Here is a 21826-nt window from a genome sequence, read left to right as displayed (position 1 = left end):
GTAGATGCTTTAGCTGAGGGTATTGAGTGTAAGGAATTGCAGGACTTGGTTCATGCTTCAGATCAAGTTGGTAAACATTACTTGCAGTGTGGCTTCGATGCCCTTCAGGCTTCTTCCAGGGTGGCTGCTACTGGTTCAGTTATTCGTAGACATGCCTGGCTTAAGGATCAAAATTTGTCAGAGCATGTTAAAGCTCGGATTTTGGATGCTCCCCTTCAATCTGAAGTTCTTTTTGGTTCCCCTGTGGAGTCAGTTTTGAAAAAGATGGAAGACAAAGCTAAGTCTATGCAGACAGTTAAGGAATTTTTGCAAGTGCAGCCCCCTAAGTTTAGCAGGAATTGGCCTGCAAGAGGATGGTCTTACCCTTCTTGGATTTTCAGTCTAAGGGCAGGTCTGGCGTGGTAGGGGCAGGGCTCACGCTCAGGGTTCTTTCAGACCTAGGACTTGGAGTTCTCCTGCACAATCTTCTGGTGAGGGCAGGGGTCAGCCTTTCGTAAACAGACCCAATGACCTGTATCTTCAGCTGCGGACCCTTCTCTTCTGGCAGCTCCTCTAGGAGGAAAGTTGGCACTTTTCAAACAAAATTGGCATTTGGTCACCCAGGACAAATGGGTGTTGGACATAATAAATCAAGGCTACAAGTTTTATTTTCACACTTTTCCCCTTTCAAAGGCATGCCAGATGTACCTCCTCAGCAAAGGATGGAGGCTCAGGATCAAATTTCTTTGCTTTTACAGATGGGGGCAATCCAGGTGGTACCTTCGTCAGAAGAAGGCCTAGGGTTTTATTCTCGTCTATTCCTAGTGCCAAAGAAAGGAAACACTTGGAGGCCAATTCTGGATTTGTCCATTCTCAATACATACCTAGACATTCCAAAGTTCAAGATGTTAACATTACAACAACTTCTGCCTCTGCTAGGAAAAGAGCACTGGATGGTAACTCTGGATCTCAAAGAAGCCTATCTTCACATTCCTATCAGGCCCAGCTGCAGGAGATTCCTACGTTTTAGGGCTGGTACTTCTCATTATCAGTACTCTGCATTGTACTTTAGTTTATCTACTGCCCAGGGTGTTCACAAAGGTTCTGGCTCCTGTAATAGCTTACTTAAGACTGAGGGGAATACAAATTTATCCTTATCTGGACGACTGCTTGATTCTTGCTCAAGACAAAGACAAGTTACTTCAACAGCTACAGTATGTGATGGCAGTTTTAAGGTGCCTAGGGTATTCTGTGAACGAAACAAAGTCCAGTCTAGTACCCTCTCAGGACATGTGCTTTCTGGGTGTGAGACTGAATACAGCCTCTCAGATGGCTTTTCTGACCCCGGACAAACAAAGAACTCTTCACCTCTACTTCCAGCAATTATCAGTATGGCTGACTGCAAGGACAGTCCTTCAAGCCTTGGGGTTCATGGCATCTTGCATTCTGGTACTTCCCAATGCCAAACTGCATATGAGGAAGCTACAATGGTATCTCAAAAGTGTATGGACTCAACACTGCCACGATTTGGACACTGTCATTCCGATAATACCGTGCATCCAGAAGGAATTCTTGTGGTGGGCACAGGAATGTCACCTAAACAAGGGACTCTCTGTGACCCGACCAGAGGCGAGTCATATCTTAACGATGGATGCCTCAGACCTGGCTTGGGGAGCACACTTCAATGGGAAATGGATTCAAGACACGTGGCCTCCCAAATTACAGCATTTGCATATCAACATGAAGGAGATGTTAGCAGTCCAGTTTGCCCTGATGGCTTTCAAGGGCCTACTTCAACCAGGACAGGTGTTGATTCAAACAGGCAACACTACGGTCATGTGGTACATCAACAAGCAGGGGGGGACCCATTCTTACCCTCTTTGCAGACAAGCTATGATATTGTGGGAGACTGCTCTGGGGTTGCACATCACTCTTCAAGCACGGTTTCTGCCAGGAGCACAGAACTCCCTAGCAGATGTATTGAGCAGACAAATTGTGGATCCCCACGAGTGGAAATTGGATCCTCAGGTATTTCAACAGTTGACAGTGGCTTGGGGAACTCCAGACATAGATCTGTTCGCTTCTCCTCTAAATTTCCAACTACCAAAGTTTTGCACAAGGATGTTTCACCCAAAAGCTTGGAAAGTGGACGCTCTATCTTTCAGTTGGAACAACCTTCACGTCTATGCTTTTCCTCCTCTGCCTCTCCTTACCAAGGTACTCTTGAAAGTCAGGAGGGACAAGCTTTGCATGATTTTAATAGCACCAGATTGGCCACGTCAGCACTGGTATCCTCTGCTGAGGAGTTTAATTCAGGAGCCTCCTTGGCCTTTACCTCAGCTTCCTCATTTGTTGTCCTAGTCAAGCAGTCATTTGCTCAATGTCAGGGTGCAGTCCCTGCATCTAACGGCCTGGCGTATTCTGTTATAGAGCCTGTGGGTTCTCAGCTTCCCCAGCAGGTTTTGGATGTCATTTTGGAAGCTAGGCGGCCTAGCACTAGAAAAGTTTATGCTGATAAATGGAAGAGATTTTTTCTTTGGAGCACAGCAAAGGATTTTGATGTCTCGGTACCTAATTTGAGTTGTACACTGCAGTACCTTACTGAATTACTGGACAAGGGTTTGTCATTTTCCTCTGTGAAGGTTCATGCTGCAGCCATTTCTGCTCACTATGATTGTGACCCTCCTTTATTTTCTCACCCTTTGTTTAAGCAGTTTCTTAGAGGGGCAAAAAATATAAGACCCTCACGTAGAGCTCCTACTCCTTCCTGGGATCTCAATTTTGTGTTGGAGAAGCTTACTTTGCCTCCTTTTGAACCTGCAGCTACGTCTGAAATGAAGTTTTTGTCTTGGAAGACTGCCGTTTTGTTACTTCTGCCAGAAGGGTATCTGAATTGCAGGCTCTCATGGCAGTTGAACCCTTTCTAATATTCCATAAGGATAGAGTTTCTTTGCGTACTAACCCTACTTTCATGCCAAAAGTGATTTCTAATGTGGCCTTGAACCAGTCTATTCATTTGCCTACCTTTTATGCTGATCCCCAAAATAAGGGGGAAAAAATCTTGCATTCTTTGGATATACACAGGCAGTTACGTTATTATTTGAGCAGAACTAAGGAGTTCAGACAGACTCAACAGTTATTTGTTACTTTTGCTTTGGGTTCACAAGGGAAAGCTGTTTCAAAGCAGACTATTTCAAAGTGGATTGGTAATTGCATTGCTTTTTGTTATTCTCATCATGAGAAGAATGTTCCTGCTGGGATTAGACCTCATTCCACTAGGGCTACGGCCACTTCTACTGCTTTTTGAGGGTGTAGCTACTAAGGACATTTTGGAAGCAGCTACTTGGAGTTCAGTTCATACTTTTACTAAGCATTATCATCTCCCTCTTTTCTCCAAGTCCAGGGCTGGGTTTGCCACTGCAGTCTTACAGGGCATGTTAGCAGCCCCTAATGCCTTTTAGTTTGCCAGCCTCCCTTTTCCTTTGCTTTGGGATTCTACCCACAGGTTATGACTGCAGCAATGTGAGACGAAGAACATAGTACAGTTTTGTACCTACCATAAATGTAGATGTTCGAGGATCCACATTGCTGCAGTCCTATCCTCCCTCCTTCCCCGCTTTGGTTTGGGGTTGTGGTTGTTGTTGTTATTATTACTTGGGGATAATTGTTATTTCTCTCCTTTATGGCTCTGGTCTTTTCTTTTTAAGGCCTTCTGACATCTGGGGCAAGAAAGACTGAGAATATGGCGTCGGTCATGCGCTTAAGTACTACTACGTACTGACGTCAGCTCCGGGCGCCCATGACCGACGCCAGCCTAACCCTTTGGTATTCTGGCCGACCGAGGACAGCGGACTACCCACAGGTTATGACTGCAGCAATGTGGATCCTCGAACATCTACATTTATGGTAGGTAGAAAACTGTACTTTTCACATATTTCCTCAAGAAGCTAGATAAATCAGACGACTTCTACAGTCATTTTTATATACCCGTGACGGTTGCATTTCTATAACTATATGAATATACTTCTAGCAGGGATCAAGCTTGAAAGGCCATTTAGCTGTGAACACCAACGAATCAAATGTGATAGCAGCACTTAGGATTATACATAAGCATCAACTCATGTGCCACATGGATGGGCTCTGACTTCAGAAGAAGAAAAGAAGAAAAGTGTGCAAAGGTCAAACTCAAAGTACAGGCAAGCCAGCTAATGTACAAACTGCCCATGGCATGAACAATGCCTAAAGACTAACATTATAGGTTCGTAGGTAAGTACTAGGCTATCTGCCCATGGGCATTTATAAGCCTAGCCACAGAGTGATGGCTTTCGCCTCCCCATTAGATTAGTAACCTGGGCCTTTGTCAACAGGGCTCCTGAAGTGATCCCAGGGTAGAACTTATGATTACCCATCCACTCATCAAGATTTCTCTTGAAGAGGTTCAAAGAGGAGCTTTGTCGAATATGGATTGGGATTCTATTCCAGAGTGAGGGGAGTCGCTGGACAGGAATCTATCCCTCCAGCATGTCCTGTTTATTGTTGTACATAGGTTCAAGTCGTCGGAACAAGTGGTTCTGAGGGATCTCGTTTTTTTGAGGTGAAGCATGTCCATTAGTTCAGGGTTTGACATGGCCCTATAGGTCAGGCACAGGTCACCTCTGAACAGACGGTAAGCGACTGAGAAGAGCTGGAGCTTTTTTAGTCGTGCTTCATAGGGTAATTGTTTAAGACCCCTAATCCTCTTAGTGAGGTACTTCTGCGGTCTTTCTAGTTGTTGCAGGTGTCTAGTGAGGTACATCCCATATGGGGCATTGTACTGTATTATGGGCCTAATGAGTGAGGAGTAAAGGGGCACAATCACCTCCTTGGATCTGGATGAGAAACCCTTTGTGATCAGGTGTGCCACATAGAAGGATTTCCTGACTGTTTTGGCTATGTGGTTATCAAAGTAGAGCATGCTGTCTACTTGGGTACCCAGGTCCCTAATGGCTTCTTCTGTACTTAGTGGATTCCCATCTATGTGGTAGTTTGTAGGTACTTTGTTTTTCCCAAATGGGATTAATATGCATTTTTTGGCATTTAGCTTGAGGCTGTGACTTTGACACCAGGTGTTTGTCTCTGTGAGACCCTTTTGCAAGATGTCTGTGTCAGCTGGAGAGTCAATTATTGCACCCAATTTATAGTCATCTGCGAACTTGGTTAGCCACAATCCCTCCACCTTTGCCTGTATTTCGGAGAAATATATACCGAACAGGAGGGGTCCCAGGACTGAGCCTTGTGGGACTCTACTTGTTCATAGGTTTATACTAGGCTATCTGCCCTAAGGCATTTATAAGCCTAGCCCAAATTTTTGTGGCTTACGCCACCCCTTATATGAAAAAATACTGTGCCCATTAGTTTGTTGTGCCTCTGTCCAGCAGTGACACAGAGATGATTCCTGGGGTAAACCTACGATCTCCCATCCACAGGTCTAGATTTCTCTTGAACAGAGTCAGCGAGGTGCTCTGCCTCACATGGACCGGGATTTTATTCCACAGCATAGGGAGTCTCTGAGTGATAAATCTATCCCTCCAGCATGTCCTATTTATATCCGTGCTAAGGTTTAAGTCGCTTGCTCTAGTGGTTTTGGTGGATTTGGATTTTTTGAGGTGGAGCATGTCCATTAATTCCGGGTTGGACGTGGCCTTGTATGTCAGGCACATGTCACCTCTGAGCAGACGGTATGCGACTGAATAGAGCTGGAGTTTCTTCAATCTGGCAGCATATGACAGATTTTGGAGTCCCTTTATCCTTTTGGTGAGGAACTTTTGGGGTCTCTCCAATTGCTGCAGATGATCCCGAATGGGGCATTGTACTCGATCATTGGTCTGATAAGTGAAGAGTACAGGGGAACAATGACCTCACTAGATCTGGATGTGAATCCCTTCATGATCAGGTGGGCAATGTAGAAGGTCTTTCTAACCACTTTAGCAATGTGAGAGTCAAAAGAAAGGCCACTGTCAACCTGGGTCCCCAGGTCCCTGATAACCTCTTCTGTGCTTAGTGGATTGCCACCTATATGGTAGCTTGGGGTTACCTTGTTTTTCCCAAAGGGTATGACTATACATTTTTTGGCATTTAATTTCAGGCCATGGCTCTGGCACCAGCTATCTGTTTCCGTGGGTCCCTTCTGAAGGATATCCGTGTCCGATGCACTTTCCACTATGGCGCCCAGTTTGCAGTCGTCTGCAAACTTTGTCAGCCAAAGTCCTCCCATGTTGGCCTGTACTTCTGAGAAGTAGATGCCAAACAATAGGGGGCCAAGGACCGAGCCCTGTGGGACACCACTTGTGACCGGCTTGGAGTCTGACACAGCGCCAGCAACTCTAACCCTGTGGGTTCTGTCCTTAAGCCAGTTTGCAACCCATCTTGTGACATATGGGTTTACATTTAAGCTGGTAAGTTTTTCTACAATACCGAGTGGGGTATTGTGTCGGCCTTTGCAAGGTCAGGGTAGGCTGTATGGACTGCCTTTCCCTCATCAATGGCCTTGGTGACTGTTTCAAGAAGTCGACCAAGTTCAAAAGGCATGATCTTCCCTTGACAAAGCCAAACTGGGTCGGGTCCAATGTCTGCAAGTCCCCTATATCTTTGTTTATGAGCTCCATTATGATCCTCTCCATAGCTTTGCAGACTAGACTTGTTAAGCTTATGGGCGGTAATTACCAGGGTCCGTGAGGCCGCCTTTGTGGAGTGGGACCACAGTTGCCATACCCCACTCCTTGGGCACGTATCCTGTGGTAAGGCTGAGATTAAACAGCTGCCTTATGTGCGGGTTTAATTCCTCATTTAGCTCGTGTAGCACACAGCCGGGGACACCATCCGGTCCCATTGATGCTGTGTTTTTAGCTTTAGAGAGAGCAGCTTTCACCTGCGCATTTGAGATGTCTGGGAGGCTACACTCGGCTGGGATAGTTATCTCTCCTTTAGGGGGGGGGGGGTGAAGTTTGCACTGAACCTGTCTGCCAGTATGTTGGCAATGTCTGTGGGTTCAGTGATTTTTGTATCATTTTGGACTAATTCTGAGCATATCTGGGAGTTTCCACCCAGGTTCCTAACATAGCTGAAAAAGGCCTTATGATTGTCCTTTGAATCCAATGCAATTTTTCTCAAAATTGGCCTTAGTTGATTTTATGAGTGCTCGTATTTTTTACTAATAATGATCAGGGGTGACTTCCCTTTTATGGATTTTGTTCTATCATGTAATAGCTTTCTCCTCTTATTGTAAAGTTTGTTAATGGCTGGGGTCCACCAGACTGGACGTTTGCCCTTTGTGGAAAGAGTCTTGGTTTTATTTGGGATTGCCTGATCCATGCAGTCCTGGAGGTGTTCATAGAAGGCATTTGTAAGGGCTTCCGCAGCTTGGGTTGTGGTTTCCACTGGCTCAGGGGCCTTGAAGGATACCACACCAGTCTTGAGTAGTGTGAAGTTTGCTTTAGAGAAGTTCTTCACTATGGTCTTTTTTGTTTGGAGTGGGGGCGGGATGTGGATTTCCAGTGAGATTAGTTTATGATCAGATCTCACCAATGAGGGATATACATTCGGTGTGGAGCATTTTGTCCCCATGTTTGTGACAATGAGATCTAGTATATTTTCTCCTCTCATGGGAACAGTGACTAGCTGTTCCATGGCATTTGAATTTATGAACTCCAGGAACCGTTGGGCTAGAAAGTTAGGGCTTGAGTAATGTTCCCAGTCTATATTCGGGTAGTTGAAGTCACCCAATATGATGGTGTTTGGAGATACATTTATACCCTCCAGTGTCTTCAGGAAGGCTGTGTGGGGTTCCTGAGTTTGAGAGGGTGGCCTGTAGCATGCTACAATTTGTAGAGCAGTTTTGCCTATGGTTAGTTGCACCTGGATGGTTTCCGAGCTTGTGCGTTGCCACCAACCTGGAGGTGTGGGTATCCTTTATGAATATGGATACACCCCCTCCTTTTGTGGTGTGGTCCGGGTTTGCATGATATGAGGTAAAACCTAATAGTGCCGGGGTGCCCTCAGGAGCCTTGAACCAGGTTTCAGTTACAGCACAGACATCGATGTTCTCCATACTGAGAAGGGCCTCGAGTCGTGCATTTTGAGATTTAGACTTCTGGCATTGAGCAGCATTACCCTCAGTTTCTTCCCATTTTTGTTTTCTAGGGTGGTAGGTTTAGAATTTGAGCCTTGCCTAAAAAAGGCACTATGGGGTGGCAAGAGCCTTAGCCAATATCCAGAATCCCAGGGGTGACAGGTGCAAGCCGTCCCTTGCGAAGCAGCGTGGCTTGTCAAGCATGTCATCCCAGGCAGACAGACACTGGATCCCCTTTGAATGACACCAGACATTAAGCCAATTGTTAAAGCTGATCATCTTGTCTCTATATTGTGGCATCATTCTTGGTGAAGGAAGGATACTGCTCAGGGTTAGGGTCATACCTGCCTGGGCTACATAATCAGAGAGCTCCTCTATGTCTCTTTTCATGTAGTCCAGGGAGGTACGTCTCAGGTCGTTCACACCAGCATGGACAATGACTGTGTCATATTTGTACTTGCCGTGGAGTGACCCGAGTGCTTGTGTTATGTGGCGGATTACTGTGACCCTCTCCTTGTTCAGCCTGGTGAGTGGGACGTCAGTGTGTCTGACTATGGAGTCACCTATGACAAGTATGTTTGGTGTTGTATTTGGCCTTAAGGGCTGTGACTGCTTTGCACGCTGCTTTTGTGGTTTATGTGTTGCTTGTGGGTTGTCTTGAGGTAGCAGTTGTTTGGGTGTCTGCTTTGGAGGCCTCTGCTGTTTAGGTAAATTTTTACTCAGAGCCTCCGAGTATGTCTTTGTGTGTTTATGTGTTGGATTCAGTGGAGTGGTAGCATTATGTGAGGCTGGTTTTGTGGTGTGTGTAGTTGCCTTCTCCTCCTGTCTGGTCTTGCCAGTCCTGAGTTGAGAGAGCTCAGCCTCCAGTTTGGCTAAATAGCTGCATCTCTCGCAAGTATTTGTGTTATGTGGGAGGAGGAGAGGGTTGTCTGTGTACATGAGGCAGTTATAACATTGCCTCAGGATTCCCAGATTCACCAGCTGGACCGGAGAGAAGATTGACAACTGACCTTTGGACATGCTAGAATAATATTGGGAATTCCTTAATTGAAAACAAGGGCCAGTGGGGAGTGAGGGTGTAGTGCTTTTAATTTTTAGTGCTGACTTATATAATTGCTTTAGTGAGCAAGTGCCAGGTAACTTGAGTGCAATGTGTTACAAGTAACTAAATGCAAAAACGACAAACAGTAACTTTCTTTCAAGTGAAACAAGGAAATAAGTACAGTAAGCAATGCAGATATCACTAGTGATCCACAGAAGCTGAGAAGTTGCGTATTAGGTGGAATTAGCTTCCAGGGAAATTACAAGCAAACAAACAACAAGCATATAAACAAAGCTAGATTCAGCAGGCCTGGATCTAGTCTATGCTAGAGCAAACAAGGTGAACCAATTTCAGTAAGATACAGTTCAAATATTCAGGCACTATAAACCTTTAACCAGAAATTCCCAGCTCAGAAGGGCAGAGTCCAGCCTCTTCTCCCACAAGAGTGCAGACCACAACCTTCTTAATGTAAAATAACTGGCCTGAAGCCCAAGTGCCTAAACCAGAACTAATACACTTGGACACTGGGCTCTCAATCAGCAGTTCCCAACTTAGAAGGATGAAAGCTACCTGTCCTGCCACCACAGTGCTTGCCACAAACCTTCCTAATGTAAAACAACTGGTCTGAAGCCCAAGTGCTTAATCCAAAAGACTTGAATGATAGCTACACTTTAATCAAGTTACAACCAAGCAGTAATAAATACCATTGAATACTTTAGAGAATGTCTGGATTAGTGCTCAAGTTACACAAACAAAGCTAGATCCAGCAGGCCCGAATCCAGTCTATGCCACAGCAAACAAGGCACACCAACTTCAGTAAGAAACAGTTCAGATATGCATGCACTATAAGCCTTTAACCAGAAATTCCCAGCTCAGAAGGGCAGAGTCCAGCCTCTCCTCCCACAAGAGTGCAGACCACGAACCCTCTTAATGTAAAATAACTGGCTTGAAAGCCCAAGTGCTTAAACCAGAATTAATACACTTTTAGAATAACAGACACTGAGCCCTCAATCAGCAGTTCTCAACCTAGAAGGATGTAAGCTACCTGTTCTGCCACAACAGTGCAGACCACAAACCCTCTCAGTGCAAAACAACTAACTGGTCCGAAGCCCAAGTGTTTAAACCAAAAGGCTTAGAATGAGTTACACCAAGCAGAAATAAATACAATTGAGTATTTTAAGATGATGCAAAAGTAAAAAGAAGTAGGTAAAAACACAAGTACAGTAAAAGCAGATGAAATTTTTTTTTTTTTTTTTTCTTTTTTTCTGAACAAGTGCTGAGATCAAAGAAACAGATTTGAGTGCTGAAACTAGAAAACTGGCTAGTTATAAGAAAAAAAAACAAGCTAGAAGGCTTCCCTCAAACACAGAAGGGCTTGGGGGCTCAGAAGCCTACAAATAGTCTGTACCACTTAACAAGAAAGGCAGGAAATAAGCTTAATTTTTTTTTTTCTATTTCCCAGATGCTCTCTTTGTACACAGTAGGAGTGCCTGACTGGTTTAGAGTCAGACATGGTGCCTGCCACTCTTACCATGTGGGTTATGTCTGAGAGCCAATTGGCAACGCATCTCGTGATATGGGGGTTGATATTTAAGCTGGTGAGTTTGTCTATGATTCCTGAGTGTGGGATGGTGTCGAGCATAGCGAGGTCCAGATATGCTGTGTGGACCACCTTCCCTTCATCTATGGCCTTGGTGACTGTTTCTAAGAAGTCGACCAAGTTCAGGAGGCAAGATCTGCCTTTAACAAAGCCGAACTGGGTGGGGTCCAGTGTCTGGAGGTTCCCAATGTCCCTGTTAATGAGCTCCATGATGATGCGTTCCATTGCTTTGCAGACCAAGCTAGTCAAGCTTATAGGGCGGTAGTTCCCAGGGTCAGTTGTGACACCACCTTTGTGGAGTGGTACGACTGTTGCTGTACGTCATTCTTTGGGTACATAGCCTGTAGAGAGGCTGAGTTTGAATAGTTATTTGAGATGGGGGGGTTAGTTCATTTTGAAGCTCGTGTAAGACACAACCTGGGATAGCATCTGGTCCCATTGATGCTGTGTTTTTGGCCTTTGCAAGGTCTGTCTTTATTTGTGTGTCTGAGATATCTGGAGTGCCACATTCTTCTGGGATTGGTGCTAGCCCCTTTGGTGGAGGGGGGTGAAGTTTGCACTGAACCTGTCAGCCAGAAAGTTGGCAATGTCTGTTGGTTCAGTGTATTTATGGCCATTATGCACTAGCTCGGAGCATATCTGAGAGTTTGCCCCTAGACTCTTGACATAGTTAAAGAAGGCCTTGTGGTTATCCTTAGAGTCATTGGCTATTTTTCTTTCGAAGTTGGCCTTGGATGATTTAATGAGGGAGCGCAGTTTTTTACTGATGCTAACCAGAGATGCCTTCTTATTTTGGGATTTTGTTCTATCTTGCAGGAGTTTCCTCCTTCTGTTGTAAAGTTTATTTATGGCTGGGGTCCACCAGACTGGCTTCCTCTTTTTTGAGGAGTTGGTCTTGGTTTTACTTTGGCTCGGTCCATGCATTCTTGAAGGTGTTCATAAAATGCACTTGTAAAGGATTCTGCCAATGGGTCATTTTCCATTTGATTGGGAGCTTTGAAACTTCCCACCTCGGTCTTGAGGAGTGTGAAGTTGGCTTATACGAGCTTCTATAAAGTTAGAAGCCAGAGAAATCATGTACATAAGACACCTTTCAGTTGTATTAGCATCTACAAGTGCATAACTTGTGAAGCCAGATGAATAACAATGGCTCTGGTTTTCACTACAGCAAGGGGTGAGCTGAGAGATGATTCCATTATGCGGACATCACCACTCCTCAGTGTTACTTCAATTGACTGTTTAGCAACAGAAGATGAAGGAGGTGTGATGCATATGCATGGGAACCCTAAGTCACAGACACAGACAATGGCTTATCATTTTCACATGGAATCCTAACAACAGCATCAGCTGAGGCTAGAGAAGTACCACAGAGGGAACCAGTTTTTAAACTGAAGACTTTCATTAATATTCGCATGGTACGTGGGTCACAAAACTGTTGCATCTAAATGTGGACTGGACAGCAGATAGTAGCTCAAAAAAATTTACATCCATACTTGTGCAATCTCTAATTCACTGTACCAGCTGACTATCAGTTACTTATTTCCTTACATGTGTACCATACCGACTGCTTTTGCATGTCACATAAAAAAGGCATGTCAAATGAAAGGCAGACATAATTGATGATACTGACTTGTTAACATACTGTGGCATTTATATACAGCTGTGAATTATACTACAGTAAACAGAATACTCTGCTCCCTGCAGCAGATCACACAGCAGTATCATTCTGGCTTCCTGGTACAGTTTAAAACAATATGTAATCCAACTGATATGCACACATAGTGAGAAATTCATCTTCTAGAAACTGAATTATACAGATGTCTGACCTATCAGAACATGTTTGAAAATAAAGTGAAGCCACAGCTGTGTGTTCAAGCACTCTGATCATCTGTAATACATATCTGATGATGTGTGAAGCACCACTGAGAACCCCTTTCTTCTGCAGTACCACTGTTGGACCATTAATTCCAGTGTAACAACCTTGCAGCAGGATCTCTAATCTCTATTGACAATCTCTCAACTAGGCATCAATCCGTATGTTACCAGATGGGTAGCCAACTGGCTCACTGATAGAACCCACCTAGTCAAAATAGGGGAAGCCACCTCAAGCAGTAGACCCGTATCAAGTGGTGTATCCCAGGGTTCAGTCTTGTTGCCTCTGTTATTTGGGATATACTTTTTTCTGAGGTACAGGCCAAAACCAGTGGGCTATGGCCGACCAAGTTTGCAGATGACTGCAAGTTGCGACATGTCATTCCCCTAGTGACATGAACATCCTCTAAGAGGGTGTCGCCTAAACAAATGACTGGTGCCAAACACATGGCCTCCAGCTGATTACAAAAAAAATGCGTCATAGTCCCCTTTGGGGAGAGAGAGAGAGATGTCCCCACAAAGTAACACATTAATAACAACGTTCTAAGCATGCAGTCAGTCATGAGGCATTTGGGCACCCAGATTGATAGCAGCCTGACTTTTGACCACCATGTTGCTTCCATTGTATGGAAATCTTTCTACATGGCCCATCTCAGAATTAAGGGTGTCTCATCCAGGAACAAGGAGGTCATAAAATCCCTGTATTCTTCACTTATAAAGCCCATTATTGAGTACAACGCCCCATTCGGCATGTACCTCGCAAAGTACATGCAGCAGCTGGAGAGACCACAGAGGTTCCTCACCAGCAGAAACCAGGCCTCCAAAATCTACCATACACAGGCTAAAGGCCTTATCACTCTACTCTGTTTCATACAGACTCTTCAGAGGTGACCTCTGTCCGGCATACAAGGTGATCTTGGACCCCGCCTTGATGGGACTACTGCATATCCACAAGTCAAGCTCCACTCGAGTAACCCGCACACACGGCCTCAACCTGATCTGTGATATCAGTAGGACTTGCTGGCAGGACAGATTTGTGTCCCAGAGACTCCCCCATCTATGGAATAGACTTCCTCTCCATGTTGAGAGAGTACCTCCTTACCCATTTTTAAGTGCAATCTGGATAACTAGATGGGAACTATGGGATTCCACCCATGTCCCTGATGGACAGGGGCATTGGGTGCTGATTTGTCTATGAATGGGCTAAACTCTTGGCTAGGCTTGTAAGGGCCTTAGGGCCAATAACCTAGTAACGTCCTATGAATCGGATGAGTACTGCTGGGTCCAAGTGATATGACCCTATTTCACGTGTCTATTATTCACCTCCCATTTTCTAATTTGTCTCTGTTCAGTATATATTTTCTAGAAGTTGCCTCCTTTTAGATATTACCATGTTTTATGTTTTTTGTGATGGGAACAAAGATAAGAACTTGTTTAAATATGAATTCTACTGCTTACTCCTTTTACTTTTCATCCACTAGCAAAAACATCCTCCATAAATCATCCCTCACTGATTGTAATCATACTTTTCTGCCTTTTACTGGTTTAATTTCCGTTTAGTGTTAGCTCTGTTTGACATATTTTTAACTTTGTATACTGTATGATAAACCTGCATACTGTTTCTTGCACATATCCTAAATGTAATGTCTATTATAACTCTGTACATAGTCTCCATGCCGTACTGCTTGTAACTTAAAAATGCTAATGTTTTTCATTTTTTTATGTAAATTTGTGGAAGATAAAAAATGGAACTTACAAAGGCTAATGTTTTGATTTTTGTGGTCTACACTGTTGTGGCAGGACAGGTAGCTTACATCCTTCTAAGTTGGGAATTGCTGATTTGAGGGCTCATTGGCTTATTCTAAAAGTGTATTGGTTCTGGTTTGTGCAGTTGTGCTTTGGGCCAGTTATTTTACATTAAGAAGGTTTGTGGTCTGCACTCTTGTGGGAGGAGAGGCTAGATTCTGCCCTTCTGAGCTGGGAATTTCTGGTTAAAAGATTATTGTGCCTGCTTATTTAAACTGTTTCTGAAATTGCTGTAGCATAGACTGGATTCAGGCCTGCTGAATCTAGCTTTGTTTGTATAACTTGAGCACTAATCCAGGCCATCTTTTTTGGAGAAGGTTCCCCTGCATCCTTGTGGCAGGAGTGTGTGGTTAGAACTTCTCCGATTGAAGACTGCTGGAACAGGGCTCAGTTTTGAGCTTTTCACTGGTTAACTGGGTAATTTGTTTAAATCAGTCTGCTCATTTTCTATTGTTATATATATAAAAAAATTGCACTTTATTCATCTGTGTTTACTGTAATTGTATTTTTCCTACTTTATTACCTTATTTTGCTTTTGCTGCCTGTTCTTCAAAGTACTTAATTGCATTTATTCTGCGACATTTATTACTGCTTGTTAGTAGCCTGATTAAATTGTAACCGTTATTCTAAGCCTTTTGGTTAAAGCACTTGGGCTTCAGACCAGGGACAGGTAGGCGTACATCCATCTAAGTTGGGAGTTGCTGATTGAAGTTTAGTGCCTGTTCTAAAAGTGTATTAGTTCTGATTTAAGCACTTGGGCTTTGGGACAGTTATTTTACATCAAGAAGGTGTGGTCTGCACTTTTGTGGGAGGAGACGGTAGATTTTGCCCTTTTGAGCTGGGAGTTGCTGGTTAAAGGCTTATTGTGACTGCTTATTTTAACTGTTTCTTTCTGAAATTGGTACGCCTTGTTTGCTGTAGCATAGATTAGATTCAGACCTGCTGAATCTAGCTTTGTTTGTATAACTTGAGCACTAATCCAGGCCATCCTTTTTGGAGAAGGTTCCCCTGCACCCTAGTAGCAGGAGTGTGCAGTTGGAACTTGTCTGATCGAAGACTGCTGGAATGGGGCTCCGTTTTAGCTTCTATTGTTTAATTGGTTAATTTGTTTAAATCAGTTTGCTCATTCACTACTGCTTATATTAAAAAAAATATATATATTTTTTAGTTCTAGCACTCAAATCTGTTTCTTTGAGCTCAGCACTTGTTCAGGACTCGTAAGCACTAAATAAGCTACAAATTGCTACAGCACTCAACTTTCCTCACTTGTCTAGAGGAAAACAGTTTTTAGTATTTAGACATGCCTGAGTAGGTGCTTATTTATTAATGGTCAGCTCCCGGTGTTTTCTCATGTCTACTTGATGAATCTGGGCATCTTGGGGCAATGCAGCAATTGCCTCATGTACACAGACAACACTCTCCTCCTACTACCCAACACTAAAACCTGTGAGAGATGCACTTGTATGGCCATACTGGAAGCAAAGCTGTCTTCACCCAAGACTGGACTTAGACAGTCAAGAGGAGAAGGTAATCACTTGCACCACATCACACTCCTCACATAGTCCCTCAAAACCTACACCACCAAAACACACACCAACATTTGTGGAGGCTCTCCATAAAAATGTGCCTAAGCAACAGAGTCCTCTAAAGCAGAAATGCAAGCAACCTCCACCCCCCAACACAACCCAAATGACACATAGCCCACAAACTCAGTGTGCCACTCAACCACAGCCCATAAGGCATAACAATGTACCAAACACTGTAGTCATAGGTGACTCTATAGTCAGGCACACTGATGTTCCACTCACCAGGCTAAACAAGGAGAAAGTTACTGTCAGCTGCCTGTCGGGTGCCAGGATCCACCACATAATGCACGCACTCATTTGTACTTGCTGTGGAGTGACCTATGACTCTGTCATTGTCCATGTTGGTGTGAATGATCTGAGACGTACCTCCCTGGACTACATGAAAAGTGACATGGAGGAGCTCTCCAATCTAGTAGCCCTGGCAGGTATGACCCTAGCCCTGAGTACCATCCTGCCATCACCCAGAATGATACCACAGTGCAAGGACAAAATGATTGACTTCAGCAATTGGCTAAGCTTCTGGTGTCATTCTAAGGGGATCCAGTATCTGTCTGCCTGGGATGACATGATAGACAGACCACGATGCTTTGCCAGTGATTGCCTGCACCTGTCGCCCTTGGGATTCCGGATACTGGCTAAGGCTCTTGCCACCCCTATAGTGCCTTTTTTAGGCAAGGTTCAAATGACCACCATAACGGGTACAAGCGAGCAAAATCTGAGGGTAATGCTGCTCAATGCTGGAAGTCTAAACCTCAGAATGCACTCACTTGAGACACTCCTTAAAATGGAGAATATCGACATCTGTGCAGTGACAGAAACCTGGTTCAAGGCTCCAGAGAGCACCCCTGCATTACCAGGCTATAATTCATACCACACCTTTCGGCCACCTAACCTGGACCAAAACATTAAAGGCAGAGGTGTGTCCATATTCATTAAGGATATCCATACCTCCAGGCTAGTTGCTCAGCATAATGCATCCGAGATTATCCAAGTGTAACGAACTCTGGGCAAGACCGCAATCCAAATTGTAGCCTGCTACAGATGCCCCACCATGTCCCAGGATTGCCACTCCTCATTTCTTGATAAACTGGAAAATATTAGGGTACAACCCAACACCCTAATAATGGGCGATTCAACTTCCCCACCATTAACTGGGAAAACTACTCGTGTACCAACTCTATTTTTGCTCAACGTTTTCTGGAATTCATAAATTCCAACGGCTTGGATCAACTCATTCATAGCCCCACCAGGGGCAGCAATAAACTAGACCTGGTCATTACCAACATGGTCGACCGGTGTTCCTCACCAGAGGTCAATTCCTCATTGGTCAGATCCGACCACAGGCTAATCAACCTAGACATCCACATCCTAGCCCCACCCCCAATTAGGGAAACTACTGTAAAAAATTTCTCCAAAGCCAACTTCACGCTTCTTAAGACAGAAGTGGCAAACTTCACGACACCCATGCAGACGGACAATAGAGGTACGACTGCTGAATCCTACACAAATGCACTTTATAAGCACTTACACTACTGCATGGATCGTGCTATCCCTAACAGAACCAAGATCCTATCCTCCAAAAAAATAAAGCCAATCTGGTGGTCCCCTGCCATAAACAAACTCTACAACAGAAGAAACAGTTGCAAGTAAAATCCCATGATTGGAGGAACTCCGTGGTTAGCCTCAGTAAGAAGCTGAGAACCCTCATAAAATCCTCCAAAGCTAGGTACGAAAACAAAATTGCCACTGATTCTAAAGACAGCCACAAAGCATTCTATAGCTATGTCAAGAATCTCAATAGCAACACTGAGATCTGCTCTTGAGTTGCAGCACAATGGCACTAAATATACAGAACCAACTGATATTGCCAACATCCTGGCAGATAGGTTCAGTGCTAACTTTACCGCCCTCTCTCCCCTTAAAGGGCCCATCTCTACTGGAAGAATGCAAAGTTCCTGTAATCATGGCTGCACAGGTAAAGACCACACTCTCCAAAGCCAATAGCACAGCATCCATGGGTCCTGACAGCATCCCAGGCTGCATTCCTACATGAACTACAGAATGAACTGGCACCCCACAGAAGTACCATGTTCAATCATAGCCTCACCTCAGGCTTTGTACACACTGAATAGATCACAGTGACGTTATCCCACTCCACAAAGGGGGAGCCACCACGGATCCTGGTAACTACTGCCCCATTAGCCTGACAAGCCTGGTCTGCAAGGCCATGGAACGTATCATCATGAAACTTATAAACAAAGACATTGGTAATCTCCATACTCCTGGACCCCACCCAGTTTGGGTTTGTAAACGGCAGATCATGTCTTCTAAACCTGATAGACTTCTTTGAAGCAGTCACCAAAGCCGTAGACGAGGGTAAGGTGGTTCACACAACCTATCTAGATCTTGTCAAGGCTTTTGACACCATCCCCCACTCTGGAGTTATAGATACTCACTAAACTAGGCATAAATCCCTATGTCACAAGATGGGTTGTCAACTGGCTCACTGACCGAACCCACACTGTGAAAGTAGCAGACTCCAAATCAGACTTCAGACAAGTGGAGTACCACAGGGTTCAGTCCTGGGTCCTCTCCTGTTAGCCTGTACTTCAGAGAAGTAGATACCAAACACAGAAGGTGTTTGGCTAACTAAGTTCGCAGATGACTGCAAACTAGGAGCCATAATCGAAACTCCTAACAATGTGGACATCCTACAAAAGGGCCTCACCGAGACAGATGCCAAATGCATGGTCATCCCCTTTGGTAAAAACTCTGTACCCATGAACTACCACATAGGTGGTAGTCTACTTAACACCGAAAGTGTGATGAGACCTTGGGACACAGGTGGACAGTAGTCTCTCCTTTGATCACATCGCCACAGTAGTCACATAATCCTTCTACGTGGCACACCTCATTACAAAAGGTTTCTCATCCAGGAAAAAAGAGGTCATTGTTCCCCTCTATTCTTCACTCATTAGACCCATTATAGAGTACAATGCCCCTTTTGGTATGTACCTCACGTGACATCTACAACAACTGGAAAGGCCGCAGAAATACCTCACAAAGAGGATTACCGGCCTCAAACAGATGCCCTACGCAGACTGTCTCAAAAAAACTCCAGCTTTTCTCTGTCGCATATCGCCTACTCAGATGCGATCTCTGCCTAACATACAAAGCTATGTCAAACCCAGAGTTGATGGACATGCTCCACTTAAAGAAATCCCAATCCCTCTGAGCTACAAACTCTAGGGACCTAAACCTTGTCACCACAATAAACAGAACATGCTGGAGGGATAGATTCCTGTCCCAGAGACTTCCCATACTCTGGAACAAACTACCTATCTATATCAAACAAAGCTCCTTATTAGCACTCTTCAAGAAAAATCTTGGGGGTTGGGAGGGTGGCCTAATGGTTAAAGTGTTTGCCTTGCAAGCACAATGTGCAGGGTTAGAGTCTCACAAGGGATAATTGGCTAGGCTTAAAATGGCTCACAAGGGCAGTTAGCTTAGTACTAATCTATGAACCTACTAATCTATGAATCTATCTGTGAACCTATGATTGGATGGGAAATAAGAAATTCACCCTGGGGATAACTTCTGTGGCTCTGCTCGACAGTGGCACAGGAAAATAATTTTCTTGGTGGGCAAAAGCCCAGGGTACCTTTTTGGCTAGGCTTATATAGGCCCTAGGGCCAATAGCCTAGTACCTACCTATGAACCTATTTGTGTAGCTTTTCTCCCCGGATCTCCTCTGAAAAAGGGATATCAGCTCAAATGGACTAATCTGGTTAACAAATGTGAAATAAATTAAAAGATTAAGCTTTGAGTGCACTCTACAAAATATGTATGTGACCCTTATTGGCTGTATGCCTGCCATGAGGGTCAGCAACAATGGGTTCAAATAGCTACTGTCTGGGAGGCGTGTAGTTGTCAATCGTTGGTTACCTTGGATAGATCTGTCAAGTGAATGCCTGACATAAACCAGTGAACCTGCCAAACATAAACTGAGAATTGCTACACAATCAGGTCGGCCTTGCGTCAAGGGGTGCCCTAGGCAAAAGGGTTCCACATTGCACCCCAGCACCACCTGGTGCCCCCATCCTGGTTTATTTACACCATCCAGTTACTGGAGAAGTGGCCGAACTAGAGTGGCGCTCTATGCGGCTGCCTAGTTCTATGCCTAAGGCTGGCTGTGTACACAATGTTGGTTTGCTCACAGGAGCAACTTGGAAGTGGATGACATGATGGTAAGGGGGAGACTGCATATCTGACCTATCCAGAAGACAAGATGGAAGTACAGTTCAGCCAAGCTGCTTTGCTTGGGATACAGTGTCTACTAGTCAGAAAGAGGTCAGGACAGAAATGGTGTTGAAGTGTTGGTGAGAGAGTCATCCAAAGGCATTGAGCAACATCAGCTAAATTAGTGACAGACTAACGGCAGTCATACTCCAGTGTAATGAAAGGGCAGTATTCCATAACCTCAGCATATGACCCACAGCAAGGTTGTGATACTAATGAAAGGAATTCATTCAGAAAGTGGTTGCAGAACCTACTATAGACAGCAGGGACAACATGAATTGGTGTTGATAATGGGTGACTTGAATGAACATGGTTTAAAGATGCAGAAAGCACCCTTGCACTCCCTGGCTACAACTCATCCCATACCTTTTGGCCCCAGAATATGTCTGGAAACTCCAGAAGTGGTGGTGTCTCCATATTCATAAAGGATACACACACCTCCAGACTGGTAGCTCAGCATAGTTACAATTAACACTGGGTAAAACAGTGATATAAGTCATAGCCTGCTACAGAACCCCAACCATGTCCCTCAACTCTGTCCAACTTCCTAAGCAACCTGGAATCTATCAAGGTCCAGCCCAATACCCTCATACTGGGTGGTTTCCATCAACTGGGAAAACTATTCTAGTACCAATGCTCAGGCCCAATGCTTCTGGAATTTATCAGTTCCAATGCCCTGGACCAGCTCATTCTGACCCACACTAGAGGAAGCAACATCCTCGACCTGGTTATCACCAACATTGGAGACCGCTGCTCCACACCTATATTCAACTCCTCCCTGGTTAAATCTGATCACAAACTGATCACTATGGAATTCTCCATCTCACTCACCCCCCTCCCCAAAAAAACTTCTCCAAAACTGACTTTGGGCTCCTAAAATCAGAGGTGGCTAAATTCTTGGCACCCAAGCCAATGGAGAATAACTCCATGACTGCTGAAACATACACCAATTCTCTGTACAAGCACATACACACATGCATGGATCTCGCCATACCAAATAGAACCAATACACTTTCCTCCAAAAAAGGAAGCCAATCTGGGGGTCCCCAGCCATCAATAAAATATACAACAGAAGGAAGAAACTGTTGCAGAAAAAATTAAGTCACAGGAATGGAAAAACTCTCACATCAGACTCAACCAAAGTTTGAAATCCCCTATCAAATCTTCTAAAGCCAGCTATGAAGGCAGAATTGCAGCTGACACTAAAAACAACCACAAAGCCTTCTATAGCTAAATCAAGAACTTCCAAGGCAATACCCAGATATGCTACGAGTTCTTGCATAATGGTACCTCTTTTATACCGAGCCAACAGATATAGCCAACATGCTGGGAGACAGATTCAGTGCCAACTTCACCCCCCCCCAAAGGCCCTATGACAATACCAGAAGAAAGCCTGGTACTCACCATTTCTGCAACACAAGTAAAAGCTGCATTGTCCAAAGCCAAGAATACAGCATCCATGGGACCTGATAATATCCCTGGTTGCAGCCTACATGAACTACAAAATGAACTGGCACCACACTTGTGCACCCTGT

The sequence above is a fragment of the Protopterus annectens genome, chromosome 17.part0 (assembly GCF_019279795.1).
Source record: "Protopterus annectens isolate FY-2018-M chromosome 17.part0, PAN1.0, whole genome shotgun sequence".
NCBI classification, from domain to species: domain Eukaryota; kingdom Metazoa; phylum Chordata; order Ceratodontiformes; family Protopteridae; genus Protopterus; species Protopterus annectens.
Note: the sequence above shows the minus strand (reverse complement) of the source record.